The sequence below is a fragment of the Cervus elaphus genome, chromosome X (genome assembly GCF_910594005.1).
Source record: "Cervus elaphus chromosome X, mCerEla1.1, whole genome shotgun sequence".
NCBI lineage: Eukaryota > Metazoa > Chordata > Mammalia > Artiodactyla > Cervidae > Cervus > Cervus elaphus.
In genome coordinates, this window is record NC_057848.1 from 47,955,575 (window position 1) to 47,973,607 (window position 18,033).

At 36.1% G+C, this 18,033-nt stretch overlaps 1 protein-coding gene across 2 annotated transcripts in view; it reads right to left on the reverse strand.

The window, feature by feature from the left end:
• Nucleotides 1-18,033, reverse strand: part of TENM1 (teneurin transmembrane protein 1) — an 882,499-nt gene that overhangs the window by 530,690 nt on the left and 333,776 nt on the right. The window lies entirely within an intron of this gene.

The following is an 18,033-nucleotide window of genomic DNA, read 5'->3' on the forward strand; positions in this document are numbered from 1 at the left end:
AACTATGAAAAGATTTGCATATGACCCTTTAAGAACATACTTCATGAGGGAGCTAAGAGACACCTGAGCTTCAAGAGAGCACTGAAAAATCTACATTCTTAACAAGCTAGCAAGTACTCAAATGCACCATGATAAGGCAGCAGTTGCTATGCACTAAAGTTACAAGACCTATAAACATATTATTGGAGAAAGATTTTCTGGAGAAAAACAAAAATTGAACTGGTATGAGCCAGAACAGTGAAGAACAAGCAGCAGTCTTTTCTCATCCATATCAGGACTCTGTAATAAATTACCCTCTTCTCTCTCATACTGTCAGGAGAAAACGATGTTTAGATTAAACCTCGCTAAGGCCTAAAAGGATAATTTGTCAGTATTTTCCAGTTTACTACCAATGCAGTATTGATTTGCTAGGGCGCTTCTTTCTATTTTATTTACACTAATTCAATCTGGAACAACTGAAACTTAACTTGTTGGAAAGCAAGATATTTCTTTATTTTAAGTCTCACAGGCCCAAGGTATAAGGTACAAGAAAATATGTCCAAATTATTCTTTCTAGTTCTTGTAGGTAAAGACTAACCTCTTCATTGGAGGCAAACCATTATCAGAGAAAACCACATATCTGCTGAGATTTACCTTGGGCTAATTTCTTTTTATACAATTATAGTTCTTAGAAGAATGTGATTAAAAAAAAAAACAAGTTCCAAATGACTGCTCAATTTAGCAGACTCGTGACTCTAGTTGTAGGCAGCTGCTTAGAAACGAGAAGTAAAACAGAAACATCTTGATAAACCTTCTTGTGGCTGAAGCTGATAAAAATGGCAGTGTTAGCTTGATGTCCAAATGACAGAGCTTAGGGAGAAAACTATACTTGAGGGAAAAGATAAAATTACTTTCCAAATCTTATTGCTCCCTGTGAAATTTACTCAAATTAACAGAAGGTATCCTACAGATCCAGGACTAAAATGAAAGCACCCAAAGGTTAAAGTAATTTTATGCATATATGTTACAGGCAAGTAAACATACATATATCAAGTACTTAATACCCAAGAGCTCCTGTTGGTTTCCTTTCTTTCATTTTTAGTGATTGCTTTGTTTTGTCCTGTTTTGTCTTGTTTTTCTTCCGGAAGTACTTCAATATCAGTTGTGGCGTTGTTTTGACACCAGTAAGTATGGGAGGACTGGTGAAAATGTCATGAGTTGATGGGTTCATGACTCTTTCAAGGCTGAAATGTTGAAATTTCATTTCCCAGTCTTTTTTCCACTTTTACAGATACTTCCTCAAACTCTGACATGACTCAGGATTAGTAAAATCTCACTTTAACATCTTATAGTTTCTTATCATAGTTTTAATTTAGACTTGGCTGTCCTATAGATTCACATTTCAATTTTGACTGAACTGACTGATCAATTCTAATCAGAATGCTTTAAAAAAATAATTGATGTGTTATTTGATAATACAGTTGTGTCTTCATAAACAAAAGGTTTAATAACTCACTGAAATAACCAGGCAATTCAGACAACATATCAATTTAGGCAAGGTCTTAAATCAATTAACCTCTTTGACGATTTTGATTGACTTCCTTATTTTCATAAATCACTCAAAAAGATAGATGTATCTGCTTATTTATTTATTTATGGATATTCAAGTAATTGGTATTTTCTATTTCTTAGCCTTAAAATAAACTATTCTGACTATAAAGTTCTCCTACAATATTCATTTGACTCGTAGTCTAATTGTGATTGAATACGATTATGTCTAAATGCATTGATTTGGAATATCAACTACAGTGGTTTTTCTATGCAGAAATTAGCTTGAATATTTTACCTATAAAAATCAGTACAGTCTTCACAAACTAAAATTAAACAATCCAAGAAACAAGAAAACAGGTCTGACTGATTCAACTACTAACATAGGGGTTTAAAAACTACTGAGTTTATTGAGCTGACTAGCCAAATCATAGAAACCAAACCAGTTTACACACATAGACAAGGCACTAAAAAATCAATTGTGCAAGAAATAACAGCTCAAATCAATCAAATACAGTTATTCAGTTCTGTGCAAAGACACAGTCAAAACATATAGAACAAGAATTGCATCTCTATATTTCTTTACTAGTTCAAAAATATTTGTTGAATACATAGTAAGTGTCCAAAACAATACAGAAGCTTGAAATACTTCAGTAAGCAAAACAGACAAGGATCCCAGACCTTGTGGAGCTTATAATCAAGACAATAAACAACAGTCACAGAACATAAGTTAATTATACAGAAGATAATACATTCTATGGGGGAAAAAAAGGGCAGGGTAAAGGGTATTGGGAGTTTGGGGCTGGGTGATAGTTACAGTCTCATATAGCACCACTCAGAGTCAGCTTCATTGAGCAGGAAACATCTGAACAAAGATGTGAGGAGCTGTCAGAATTAAACATGTAAGATCTGGAGGAAGAGAGTCCCACGCACAGGACTCAGCTAAGGCGAAGTCCCTAAGGCAGAAGTGTGCTGCAGCTTTTCTGGAGATGGACAAAGATGCCACTGAGATGGGAGGGGAACTAATATGTAGAAGGAGGTGAGCCCAGAAAGGTATCAGGGAGCAAATTTTAGACCACAGTAAATATTTTACTCTCAGTTAAAGGAGAAAACATTGGCATACTTTTAAGCAGAGCAGACTGACATTTTTTTTCATTTATTTTTATTAGTTGGAGGCTAATTACTTTACAATATTGTAGTGGTTTTTGTCATACATTGACATGAATCAGCCATGGATTTACATGTGTTCCCCATCCCAATCCCCCCTCCCACCTCCTTCCCCATCCCATCCCTCTGGGTCTTCCCAGTGCACCAGGCCCGAGCACTTGTCTCATGCATCCAACCTGGGCTGGTGATCTGTTTCACCCTTGATAATATACATGTTTCGATGGTGTTCTCTTGAAACATCCCACCCTCGCCTTCCACAGAGTCCAAAAGTCTGTTCTGTACATCTGTGTCTCTTTTTCTGTTTTGCATATAGGGTTATCGTTACCATCTTTCTAAATCCCATATATATGTGTTAGTATACTGTAATGGTCTTTATCTTTCTGGCTTACTTCACTCTGTATAATGGGCTCCAGTTTCATCCATCTCATTAGAACTGATTCAAATGAATTCTTTTTAATGGCTGAGTAATATTCCATGGTGTATATGTACCATAGCTTCCTTATCCATTCGTCTGCTGATGGGCATCTAGGTTGCTTCCATGTCCTGGCTATTATAAACAGTGCTGCGATGAACATTGGGGTGCACGTCAGACTGACAGTTTAAAAGAATCATTCGAGGTACTTCCTTGGTGGTCCAGTGGCTAAGACTCTGTGTTCAATCCCTGGTCAGGGAACTAGAGCTCCTGTGCCATAGCAAAGATCGAAGATCCTGCATGCCACAACTAAGACCTGGCACAGCCAAATAAGAAATTTTTTTTTTTTAAGAAATGGATCATTCTAGGAAGGAGGAAGACCTGTTAGGGTGTTGCTGTATTAACCAGGTGAGAGATGATGGTGGTTTGGACAAGGGTGATAGCAATGGAGTTGGTAGTGAAGAAACAGTGCTTACTGATGGAGTGGATGTAAGGTATGGGAGTGAGAGGGTTCTCGGGACGACGCCAAGGATTTTGGCTTGAGCAAGTGGTAGGCTAGAGTTTTCGTCAACTGAAATGGGCAAGTCTGCAAGTGGATCAAGTTTGAAGTAGAGGGAGGATTAGGAATTCTGTTTTGGACAAGTGAAATTTAAGATACCCACTAGATACCCAGGTGAAATCTTCAAGTAAGTTGAAAAATGGACGTTGGCAGAGAGGTCTTGGAGGAATATGAATTTGGGGCTCATTTGTATAGTAGATGGTATTTTAAGCAGCAAGACCACATGAGATCACACAGTGAGTGAGTGTAAATGGAGAAGATTCTAAGACAAGGAGCACTGGGACACTCCAATATTAAAATATCACAGAGAAGAGGAAGAATCAGCAAGTAAGAGAAGTAACTACTGAGATAAGGGGAAAATTAAGAGCATGGTAACCTGGAAACCAGGCAAAGAAAGCCCAGAGAACTCATAAATTCATCAGAAAATGACATATTCCATTAGTCTTAAACTTCTCCTCCTCTTGGCCCTTGTTTAGCAGAGGTAACCCAAGGTTTAAATTAATTAAAAAATGTGGTAGAAGGGAAATTCTTGGGTTATTTCACAAGGCTGCCAATTTTCTCATAGAAAAAGTTATTAAACCTTTGCACAGAAGATTTCTACAGGCCACATAATCATTCTAGCTGAAGGATTATTTCGGCAAATCTAAACTTGCCAAGGAACAATGAAAATAAAAGATAAGTTATCTCAAAAAAACTAGATTTACACTTATAAACATCAAAATAAATGAAAATTATTTAAGCACAAATTTCCAGATGATAGAATAAAACTGAACAAAAAATTAAAAATATAGACTTTGGAGAATAAAGAAATGCTGTTTAAAGTCAACCACTTACTATAATAGTTATTTTCTCATGGAAACACAATTATGTGTACACTGTTGAAATTGTTAAATGACAAATACATGGTTTTGGCTTCAAAGGAAAATAGTATAGTATATATGACATCAAAGATTTGAAATGTGTAGCTTTGTTTTAAAACTGCTAATTTGAGCAGACACCTTTGAAACATAAAACTGCTGATCGGCTGGTTAACAACACTTCCATGTCTTCCTTGCTTTCTCTGTAAGACATAAACTTGATCTCCAAACATAGCTTTTTCCTAAGTAAATAGAAGAGCATGTCTCATCCACATATGGGGCTCTAATTTCATAATGACAATTTAAAATGAGCCGGTGACTTAATAATGATGTAAAGAGCAAAATATTACATTACCCTTGGTCTGATATATTTTTTTCTCATCTTACTTTTAGAAGAAACACACATCACAAAAGCTGTGCTAAAGAAATAAATTAAGAGCTAAACCTGGATATTGCCATAAAGGAAATATTTAATAATCCTGTGCTTTTATTTAAGGAAGTTTTTTTCCTATTTTTTTAAAACATTGGAAAGAACCCTGTAAGCAGCAATTAATTGTTGGTTATTTTTAAAAAAGTAGTCTAGAAAGCAAGTGACTTGGATTCATTCCTCTGTGATATCACTGTCATTTTATTTACTTTTTCGATATGTTAAATAAAAATTTTAATAACATATGGTACAAAGTTCTAAAAGAACAAAAATGCACAGAGGAAAACAAATCTCCCTCCAATCCCTATCCACAGTCACCTAGTTGCCTTCCACAAATGCAATCAGAATAATCCATTTATTCAAATAGTTTCAGAGAAATTCTATGCATCTTCAAGCATATATGGGCTTCCCTTGTAGCTCAGTTGGTAAAGAATTTGCTGCAGTGCAGGAGACCTGGGTTCGATTCCTGGGTCAGGAAGATCCCCTGGAGAAGGAAGTGGCAACCCACCCCAGTATCCTTGCCTAGAGAATCCCATGGACAGTGGAGCCTGGCCGGCAGCTAACAGTCCATGGGGTCACAAGAATCGGACACAACTTAGCAACAACAGGCTAGACTAGACAAGACAAGCATATATACATGTAGTTCCATGTAAAATCACACACCAAGTGTAGTGTACCAGACATCACTGCTTTTAAATTGCAGGTTGTGACCAATTAGTTGGTTATGAAATAAATTTACTGGATTACAATTAATGTTAGAAAGACATGAAATAAGATAGAAAACGTCAGAGTGCATTGTTTATAGTAAGGGTAGATACTGTCTTGTGAAATTTTTTTCTAGGTTTTTTGCTTGTTGGTTTGTTTAGAGATTCATTGAGAACTGGGTCACAATGTAAAGTGTATTTCTTACTCTGGGTCACAGACAAAAAGGTTACTTCTATACACAATGATTCAAACTCAGTGGATTTTATTTAAAAATGTATATTGAAGATTGTTCTACTTCAATATATAGTTGTGTCATTGTTTGTTTAGATTTATTTAAAAAGTTTCAGGCATCCATAAAAGCGTATAACGAGCAATGCTGTAAACACTCATGTACCCCTACCATATAGTTTAAGAAATAAAATATTATACATAAATATGCTACTTTATTACATATATTTACATAAATATAGGGTCAATAAATATATGACCCCATATAAATATAGGCTCAATAGAGTTGAAAGCTCCCTGTACAATTCCCCCTAAGGCATTCTACTTCTCCTTCTACTGTGTATATTCATTCTTTGTAAGGCTGCAGAATATTCCATGCTGCATGACTCTACCATAAATTATAGTTGCTTTCCTGGTGGCTCAGTGGGTAAAGAGTCTGTCTGCAATGCAGGAGAGCCATGTTTGATCCCTGGGTTGGGAAGATCACCAGGAGAAGGAAACGGCAACCCACTCCAGTGCTCTTGCTTGGAGAATTCCATGGACAGAGAAACAGTCCATGGTGGGCTACAGTCCGTGGGGTCACAAAGAGTTGGACACGACTGAGTGACTAACAACACATATACCATAAATTATACAAATAGCCTCCTATTGATGAACATTTTGATTGACAGCCCCTATTTTTTGATAGTTCAAACAATGCTATTATGAACACCCTCACATATATCACTGCATACCCACTGAGTATCTATAGGATAAATTCGAAGAAATGCAAGTGCTAAGTAAAAAGGACGTAGAGTTTTTGCTAGATGTTGCCAAATTTTCTTTCATAGAGACTGTATCTATTTATAATCCTATCAGTTCAGTTCGACCCTTTGTGACCCCATGGATTGTAGCACGTCAGGCTTCCCTGTCCATCACCAACTCCCAGAGTTTGCTTAAACTCCTGTCTATTGAGTCGGTGATGCCATCCAATCATCTCATCCTCTGCTGTCCCCTTCTCCTCCTGCTTTCAATCTTTCCCAGCACCAGGGTCTTTTCCAATGAGTCAGTTCTTTGCATAAGGTAGCCAAAGTATTGTAGCTTCAATTTCAGCATCAGTACTTCCAAAGAATATTTAGGATTGATTTCCTTTAGGATTGACTGGTTTGATCTCCTTGCAGTCCAAGGGACTCTTGAGAGTCTTCTCCAACCCCACAGTTCAAAAGCATCAATCCTTCAGCACTCACCCTTCTTTATGGTCCAACTCTCACATCCATACATGACTACTGGAAAAACCATAGCTTTGATGATACAGACCTTTGTTGGCAAAATGATGTCTCTGCTTTTTAATACGTTGTCTAGGTTGATCATAGCTTTTCTTCCAAAGAGCAAGTGTCTTTTAATTTCATGGATGCAGTCACCATCTGCAGTGATTCTGGAGCCCAAGAAAATAAAGTCTGTCACTGTTTCCACTGTTTCCCCATCTATTTCCCATGAAGTGATGGGACTGGATACCATGATCTTAGTTTTCTGAATGTTGAGCTTTAAGCCAACTTTTTCACTCTCCTCTTTCACTTTCATCAAGAGGCTCTTTAGTTCTTCTTCACTTTCTGCCATAAGCGTGGTGTCATCTGCATATCTGAGATTATTGGGATTTCTCCTGGCAACCTTGATTCCAGCTTATGCTTCATCCAGCCCAGCGCTTCCCATGATATACTCTGCATATAAGTTAAATAAGCAGGATGACAATATATAGCCTTGACATACTCCTTTCCCAATTTGGAGCCAGGTCTTGTTCCATATCCAGTTCTAACTGTTGCTTCTTGACCTGCATACACATTTCTCAGGAGGCAGGTAAGGTGGTCTGGTATTCCTCTCTCTAAAAGAATTTTCCACAGTTTGTTGAGATCCACACTGTCAAAGGCTTTAGCATAATCAATGAAGCAGAAGTGGATGTTTTTCTGGAATTCTCTGTTTTTCCGGAAGCATTTCCAGGCTTCTTTTCCCATTCTAACACTTTGCTCACATACTACAACATTATTTTAATTAAAATGAACTTAAATATCCGGCAAATTTATTATCTCAATTTTTTTTCAAATATTTTCATCCTGTTCTTGCAAATTTGCTTTTTTTTCCCATTTGAACATTAGAGCTGGTAAGTCATATTTTTTACATGGTCAATTTATATTGTTTTTGGAGGCATATTAAAATTATATATTGATTTAAGGAGAATTTTATGACAGTGATATCATCCACAAACAGGCTAAGGCTCTCAATTTATTTATATTTTCTTCTATATTCCAAAATAGTATTGCTTTTTGTGTATGTATGTGCGTGTGTGTGTAAATACATGTGTGTATGAGTATGTGTCTTGCTCTTTTTGCTAGTTTATTCCTAGGCATTTTGATTGTCATTCTTATTTCTGTAATTTATTCAACTATATTTTCTAATTAAATGTGTTTTTTATGGAAAGAAAACTATTAAATTGGTGTCATAATGTTGTACCAAATCAGTTTCCTGAATTCTTATCATTTGTATTAATTTGTTTGGTTTTCTTAGATTTTTAGATATACAAATATATAACTTACAAATAATAATTTAACCTCATTGCTTCTAATTTTATTCCTCTTAGTTCAGTCTTTCTTCTCATGGTTACAGCTGCTACCTTCATAAAAGGTTTCAAGTAATTGGTGAAAGTAGACATCTTTTTGTGTTCTTGATTCTAACAAACCTTTCTAGTGCTTCCTTACTTGGAGTAAAAGTGGATTTTGTAATTTTACATAAGAAATTATATATATATTATACATATATTTTAAGTTAAGAGTCTCTATCCAAAATTACAGGGCAGTAATATAGTATAGTGGATAAATGGAAGGGTTTGAAATCAGCCTGGGTTTAAATCCTGGCTTTGCCACATACTAGCTAAATGACCTGGCCTATCATCATTGTGCCTCAATATTTTCATTTGTAGATAAGGATATTATTAGTACCTAAGTCAGAGAGTAGTTGTGAGAATTAAACTCATTAATATCTGCAAAATAGCTAGAACAGTATCTAGCAGAGAGTAAGTTATGTGTTTGTTTAATCCAACATTGGGTTTTATAAAATGATTTTTTGAATCTATGCAACTTTTCATGTGATTTGCCTATATTTCTCTACTCATATAATGAGTTAGAGTAACAAAATTCCTAATATTGAACTCTCCTTGCATTCCCCACCAAGAACTGCACTTAGTTGTAGCATATTATTCTTTTACTATATTGCTGGACCTTGTTTGCCAGTATTTTACCTCAGAATTTTGTATCAGAATTCATAACTACAATTGGTTTGTAGATTTACTTTGTGATTTCTTTTTCTGCTTTAGATCTTGTTGTTTTTCTTGCTTTCAAAAAATTACAAGAAGATTTGGAAGAGTTCCCTTTTGTTATGCTCTGAAGACACTTAAGTAGCACTGAAATGATGTATCTGTTTCTTAAAGTTTTGACAGATTTTGTCTATTTCTGCTACTTTCTTTGGTTTGGGTGGTTCTTTGAAAATTTTATTTCTATAGTATAAATTAGAAAAGTTAGGTTTTCTCTTTTCTCGGGCCATTTTTGCCATTTATATTTGTTCTATAAAATTATTTATTTCACTCAGGTTTTCAAGTATATCTTAAAAGAGGTATACAAAGTAGTCTCTTACGAATCATTCAATTTCCTCTTTATCTATAGTTATTTTGACATGCTTATTTCTTATCATCTTTTATTTTCTGCATTGTCTTATCTATTTTATTGCCCCCCACTCCAGAACTGGCTCTTAGATTTATTCATTAGCTCTAGATTTTTTTATGATACATATTTTCATTTTTTATGATACATATTTTAAAGTCAGTTCAATTAACAAATGAGGAAATGCCATTAAAAAAGATGAAAAAAGGTTCAATTTCAGAATCAATAAATGACATGTAATTTTAAATCTATAGTTATTACTGTTTTAAAATTTCATTGAAAAATTAACAAAAATATTTTAAAGTAAATCATCTAGTACTAGTGAGGAAAATGGTCACTCATGCTTTGCTAATGAGATATATAAATTCAGAAATACTTTGTTAATATCTCTCTTGAGTCTTAATGTAAACATTATTGAATTCTGTAATTTTATTTGTAAAAATCTACCATAAGGAAGAAATCAGAAAAAGACCAACATTTTGACCACAAGGATGCCAACTGTATTAACAGCATTTTTACACTAGTAAAACATTGGAAATGCTAATATTCAAAAATAAGGTAGAGTTAAGATATGTTACATCTTAACTAATATATTTAAAATACTACTTAATTAAGACTTGGTAACATGGAACATGCCTGTTTTAATTAAACTGAAGTATCAAGTTGCATGGATCGTCATGAAGCGGGAGTTCCCGACCTGTGGAATCTGATGCCTGATGACCCGAGGTGGAGCTGATGTAATAATAATAGAAATAAAGTGAAAGCGAAAGTCTCTCAACCGTGTCCGACTCTTTGCAACCCCATGGACTATACAGTCCATGGAATTCTCCAGGCCAGAATACTGGAGTGGGTAGCCTTTCCCTTCTCCAGGAGATCTTCCCAACCCAGGGATCGAACCCAGGTCTCCCATATTGCAGGCGGATCCTTTACCAGCTGAGTCACAAAAGAAATAAAGTGCACAATAAATGCAATGCATTTGAGTCATCCCTGAATCAACTCCCTTCACCCAACCCTGTCCATGGAAACATTATCTTCCAAGAAACTAGTTCCTGGTGCCAAAAAGGTTGAGGATCGCTGTTATAAAGGAACATGAGGTACTGTGAGCACATTAACACGTTTTGGATTTTCAGTTTGTACCTATCTATCATCTCCATATACTTCCATAAGCTATAAAATATAGATGCTCGAATTTGATCACTTAAAAATATAAAGTTCTATATCTACAAATACAAATGTACCATATGAACCTATTTCAAAAGGCAAATAACAAATTAGGAAAAATGCATAATATGTGTTCATTTTTTTTTTACCCTTTATATATAAAAAGTTCTTGAAAATTAATTAGTATGAAAATCTGTATTACATATAGAATGGATAAACAACAAGGTTCTACTGTATACCACAGAAAACGCCATTCAATATCTTGGGACAAGCCATAATGGAAAAGAATACAAAAAAGAATGTATGTATGTGGTGGCTCAGATGGTACAGAATCCGCCTGCAATGCAGGAGACCTGAGTTCGATCCCTGGCTTGGGAAGATGCCCTGGAGGAAGGCATGGCAATCCACTCCAGTATTCTTGCCTGGAGAATCCTCATGGACAAAGGAGCCTGGCGGACTACAGTCCATGGGGTCACAAAGAGTTGGACACACCTGAGCAACTAAGCACCTGTGTATAACTGAGCCATTTTAGTGTAGCACTGTACATCAACTGTACTTCAATTAAAAATTAACTAAAAATGAAATATAAAAATATGAATAGAAAAAATGGGTAAAGGATATCAACAGTTTAGAAAAAATGTGTATGGTCTATTAACATACAAAAAGATGCCCAAGTTCACTCATAGTTAAATTGCAAAATAATAATAGCACAAAATACCACATGTCATGTAGCAGATTGGGATATTTCATTCATTGCCAGTGTTGATAATGATACAGGAGAACACGTGCGTTGGTAGTATACAGCACTAGTAGGAAGAAAAACTGGTTTTTTAAAGGGGAATTTTGTATCATCTATAGAAATTGCTAAATGTACATATCCTTGGCCCATCACTTCTACTTCTAAGAAATTATCCAACAGGTGTGCAAAAACATGTGTGCAAGGATGTTAAGTACAGCATCATTTTTAATATTAAAGCACTGGAAACTCAGATTTCCACAAACATAAGTCTAACTAAATAAAAAATGATACATAGAGAAGCAGAATACTATATAGCTATTAAAAAGAATAAGGCAGATCTATACTACAAACATGGGAAAATATGCACAATATAATCTTTAGTAGAAAAAAGTTATTGATTTTAATATTATGTTATCCCATTTGTATATGTACAGACCATTTTGGGGGAATTATACATAATATACTGTTAACACTGGTTACCTCTCAAGAATGTCTTGATAATTTCTTGTCTTGCTGATACAAATGGAAGTCCTATCTGTGTATTTCCCAAAGTTATAACATTACCTAAAAGACTTATATGCCAGTTGGTACTTTTTATTTTCTTGCATGTGGAGGGTGGAATATTTGTAATCCTGTGACTTCTATATTTTATATAGAAGCATAAAGAAGAAGGATTTTTCACTTTAAACACGTTTTTACTATTTTAATTTTTGAAACATCAGCTGATATTACTTTAATACTAAAAAAAAGTGGTTGAAATTACCTACTGAAAAGGAAAATATGAGCTTGTTATATCTAACTTTATAACGACTTGAAATTTCAATATCATCAAATCTGTTCTCAATTGTAAGAGTATCACAGACATCCCAGAAGTGTCTCACCCACACATCAAGTAATCCCAATGACTTACACTCTTCCTCTGATCGTGTAACGTTTTCAAAGGAGCCATTACAAAGTCAACTGCACTGTCTTATACATGTCTAATGGGTCCAACAGAGCCATTAGGATGTCAGTTATATGGCAGGGCTTCTGCTGAAGCTATTACCAAGTCATTGCATTGTTTTACACACTTCCTTTGACATTCAGATGGTTCCTGAGGAACTGTTTACATTGCTGTGGAAGTGTCCTGTATAACTTACACTAGCAGGGGAAAACAAAAAAAGCAAAAGAGAGAAATGTAAAATAAACAAATTTCTTCCATTAATTGTACATGAATGGCCCCACATGGTCAAACATCAGAAGGAATAACGCCTTATTTTGGCATAATCTATTACATGTCATTCAAGAAGCCCAGGTATTAGGCTAGCTATTTTTTCACCACTCCTGCTGTTCTGATGGAGCAACTCAGGTTCTGAGAATGACAAATGCATGGCTATGATCATATGGTGTTTATTGGTAGCACATGGTGTATTACCAGGTTTCTGCCATATGCAGTAAGAAGCAATGGGGAGTAGTATTAATGGATTTTTTGGCTATCATGGGATTGTATCAGATAATCTGCTACCTGTAAAGTTCCAAGCAGTGCATAGGGAGCTCAGCTGCCCAACAATCATGGAAATCAACAAGGCCTCTGAGTAGTTGAAATCCCAGCTCTATCTTAAGGGGCTACTCCAATGACAATAAGAAATACAATAGTACGGAGTTAACCCTCAGCCAGGTCTGAAGTGCTTCACTGAATTTCCTCTCAGTCACCTCTACTTAGCAGAACAAGATTGTTGGCTATTAAAATGATGTATGGTCTTCCCTGGTGGCTCAGATGGTGAAGAATCTGCCTGTAATGCAAGAGACCTGGGTTTGATCCCTGGGTCAGGAAGATCCCCCGGAGAAGGAAATGGCCACCCATTCCAGTATTCTTGCCTGGAGAATTCCATGGACAGAGGAACCTGGTGGGCTACAGTCTATGGGGTCACAAAGAGTCGGACAGGACTGAGCAACTAACACTTTCACCTTCACTTTCAAAATGATATATTATTTAAGGTAAGAAAAGTGCAAGGAAATGAGAAGGTGGGCTGAATTCTGCTAGACTAGAGTTTCCTGGCATACCAGATGTTTCAGAAGCCATATTGCATGCCTGGTAAATCCTTGATAAAAGAGACTTCACCCTGGAGCATCTATCCCACAATATATGCATAATAAATTCTTGTTGTATAACAGATAACCACAACTGAGATGTATTGAGCATTTAATATATAACAGGCAAACTGTAAGGTGCTATATATTCATTTTCTCATTTAATCCTCACACACAAAAATGGAAATAAGTAATGTTTCCATTTGACAGGCAAGCAAACTGAGACCTGGAAAGCTTTAGTTACTTGTCCAAGGGCACACAAGAGTTACGATGCAGAATCAGGGCACAAACACAGGACTATCTTACACCACAATCCACGTTCTTAACCACTCACCATCAGAACAATGTTTATTTAGATTGCACTAATATAATAATTTTTACTTTGATAAATGATTTCACATCCCTTGTATTCTCATAGCAAGCTGCACATATTTTTTATTATGGTACTAAATTGTATTACAGTTAGCCTTCATTGTCTCCAGTAGACTTCTTTGGGTATATATGCCTACTTGACTCTGACCACCTGCATGGCAAACTGCTCCAAGAATCCAGTGGGTGGGGTCCCCAAAAGCAACATGTGTATTGCTAACTTTACTCCCTGGTTGTAGCTGATGGGACCAGTGGTAGACATCTGACTCAAGCTTGGAAAAGTATTCTGTCTCACTGGAATTTAGAAATGGCATTGAAAAATATCCAGTTAATCTCAACTTCTTTCCTGAACATAAGAAATATAAACTGGGGAACTGTATGAGGTTTTATGCTTGCCTTGTGGATGGAGATTTAGAGAAAGTAAATCTACAGAGACAGGACTGAAGGAAATGGATTCAGAAGCAAGAGGCAAAGGAACAGGCAATTCTTCTAATCTAGTTCCTTGTTTTGTCCTGGTCCCATGAAGCATTCACATGCCCCTTTATATAAATTTGTTTTTTTAGGTTTAAGGTAGCTCAAGTTGGTTTCTGTTACCTGCAATAACAACAATAAGGAATAATAAACAATTCTAATTCATAGGGCATCATTCTTGTCCTCTAGACTGTAAATTCTGAGAGAGTTAAAATTGTGTAGTGGTCATCTTTTATATATCCCCAGTCTCCAATATGGGCTTCCCTTGTGGCTCAGTTGGTAAAGAATCCGCCTGCAATGCGGGAGGCCTGGGTTTGATCCCTGGGTTGGGAAGATCCCCTGGAGGAGGGCATGGCACCCTCTCCAGTATTCTTGCCTGGAGAATCCCCATGGACAGAGGAGCCTGGAGGGCTGCAGTCCATGGGGTCACAAAGAGTCAGATATGACTGAGTGACTAGGCCCAGCACAGCACAGTCTCCAATACAGAGCCTGGCAAAGAATAAGTGTTAGTAAGTAAGTGTTAGTCGCTCAGTCGTGCCCGACTCTTTGTGACCCCATGGACTTCAGCCCACCAGCCTCCTCTGTCCATGAGATTTTCCAGGCAAGGATACTGGAGTGGTTGCTCAATAAATACTGCTTATACAGAAATATCACTAACAACAAGAATATAGCCATAGTAATTTCTTTGTGACATACTTTATTAAAGGTTAAAAATGCCTTTCTTTAACTATTTCCTTCTATTTAGCACCTTGATAAGCACTTTCACATTTTCTAATACAAATGTTTCATTTAGGCCACATGTGAAAAACACATTCCTGGAAATTGATTACTCAAATTTAGCTGCTAATATAATTTTTTGCTCCAACCTAATGTAGAGTCAAATATCATTATTGAGGAACACTCTAATCACTGATGTTAATGCTCAAGTAGGCCTGCCAAGTTCTTCTAAGAAAAGCCCACTGGATCACCTGTCAGAGGTAGAGTCGTGTGTTAGATGACCAGAGGTTTGACCCACTGTAGCATTTCTATTAAGGGCTTCCCAGGTGGCACAGTTGGTAAAGAATCTGCCTGCCAATGTAGGAGGTGCAAGAAATGTGGGTTTGACCCCTGGGTTGAAAGATCTCCTGGGGAAGGGAATGGCTACCCACTCCAGTATTCTTGCCTGGAGAATCCCATGGACAGAGGAGCCTGGAGGGCTACAGTTCATGGGGTCACAAAGAGTTGGACACAGCTGAGCAACTGAACATGTATGCAACATTTCTATTTAGAGAAGAACTACAATATTATCTCTGTTTTAACTTTTCCCCTGAGAGTAAAGCATGGTGGTGATGGTGGTTTAGTTGTTGTCATGTCCTACTCTTGCAACCCCATGGACTGTAGCCCTCCAGGCTCCTCTGTCCATGGGATTTCCCAGGCAAGAATACTGGAGTGGGTTGCCATGTCCTTCTCTCTGGGGAAATTCCTGATTTAGAGATCAAACCCACATCTCCTACATATTATAGCCAGTCTCCTGCATTGCCGGTGGATTCTTTACTGACTGATCTACCAGGGAAGCCCAAAGAGTAAAGCATATTCTTCATTTTTTAGTACCTATTGTTCTCCAGATTCAGTGGCTAAGTACTGAAGAAAAAACAGTGAATAAACCAGGCTCTGTCTTCAAGTAGCTTCCTATCTAGTGCTTATTAAAAACTATTATGAAGACAGAAGATAAACAACTCAAGTATTAGCCTACAATGAATAGTTACACAAGTAGTAATGTGAAATGGGAGTAGAAAAGGGGTAAAATGAATAAAGCATTATGACTGATATCAAAGTTTCCTGCTTATGGGCCTCAGGATGAAGCTAATTTGAATAAATCTGCAGTTTTCCTAACAGATGATTAAGCATCAATACACAACAAAGGGTTTACTTAGGACGTATTTGAGGGAATGGAAATAAAGTACATTAGTGTTCAGACTGTCCTCTGAAAGCCAAGAAACCCACATTCTCTTCTGTTACCTGCTGCTCTTCCTTCCCTGTACTTCAGACCTCTCAGTTGGTTTCATTCAGAAAGTGAAAGTTATTTATTTTAATTTTTCATGGCTTAAAGCATATTGGAAACTTCAATTCAATTATGGGTAACCAAACAGTTTACAAAAGTGAGAAAAAATATAAATATTTTGAAAGGCTTGACCAATTAATTAAATGAAAGAAATAAGTCCTTACAGACATAATTTCAAAATATAAGTAGAAAATGCAAGTCATAATAGCCTAGGAGGAACAGAATTCAAAGTGTCTTTGAAATCATGTCTCAAATCTTTCCCAGTTGAAAAACCTACTCAAATTAACAAATTCCCCTACTTTCACTTCTCTCCCAAATTTATAGGAGTGAAGCTTAAATCATCCTAAATCAATACCATGATATTATCTTATTGCATTATCAATAATCTAAAAATCAGAATATATAGGAAGATAGAAACAAAATAAAATGTCACTGACACTAACTGAAGCACATGGATGGAGTGGCATGGAGTCTTAGGTTGTGAAGTATTTAATCCTAAAAATTTTAAGCTATTTTACTCTTTTCAAACATAGTATATACAAACTCAAATTACTGAAATAGATTCCCTGCTAGGCCTGCTTTCATGAATGCATGAGATCAGTGAGAAATAAATAGCAATATTTGCACACAAACATTAAGTTCAATTCATTGAAAATAACTTGTTTTTTCAAATTAACATGCTTTTAGAAAAACCATTTACACTCTCATCTCAACTCAAACCTCCTCTGTAAGAATCTATGGAAATGCTGAAGGCAGGCCAGGCCTGGTTATCACTGATTGAAAATTTATGGAATCTAAATTGGTAAAATCTTACACAAGGTCATAAATAAGATTCCAAATTGTATACTCCTTACTGAAAATTGCTAGCAGAGTAAAACTTACAGAACTCTATCTGAGTAAAGTTGTTCATGTCTTATATTCATGCATGATTCAAAGGAACTAAAAAGTCTGGCTATTTGGAAAAAAATCAATTGCATTTAGCTAATTTGTTTCTAAATTGCTGTTTTAACTCTTCCTCCTATGTAAAATGCTGAAACAATAGAATCATTCTATAGATGGGTCATGAGGATGAAATGAGATAAAGATATTAAAAGTGTATTTGGAAATTGTGAAGTACTGATCAATAAGAATAATGAACATTCTGACTATACTTATATAAGTGCTATCCTTTATATACATTCATTTATTCAATTATCACAAATCTTAGAGGGAGATAGTAATATCCTCCTGGTTTTACAGATGATGAAATTCAGGCACAGAAACATTAGACAACTTTCCCAACATCACACAGCTGGGATTTAAATCTAAGGTGGGATTTTAATCTAAGTCTGGCTTCACAGTACAAAGTGTTTATCACTATGCTCTACTGAAATCCTCTTTGGAGGTGTACATTGGGCCAAAAGAGGCTGGCATTTAAACTACTTTTTAGCAGACTGGATCAGTTTTCACCTTGGCAGTCCTGCCCAATTTTGTGGTACCCTATCCAATTCCTAAAATAAACCATAAGGGAGATAAACCTATAAAGAAAAGACAGGACACATATCCTTTACTCCTGAGTCTTCCAACTCGGTCTCAGTAAATAGTGTTACATGACCAAGGTAGATGGCTGATTAG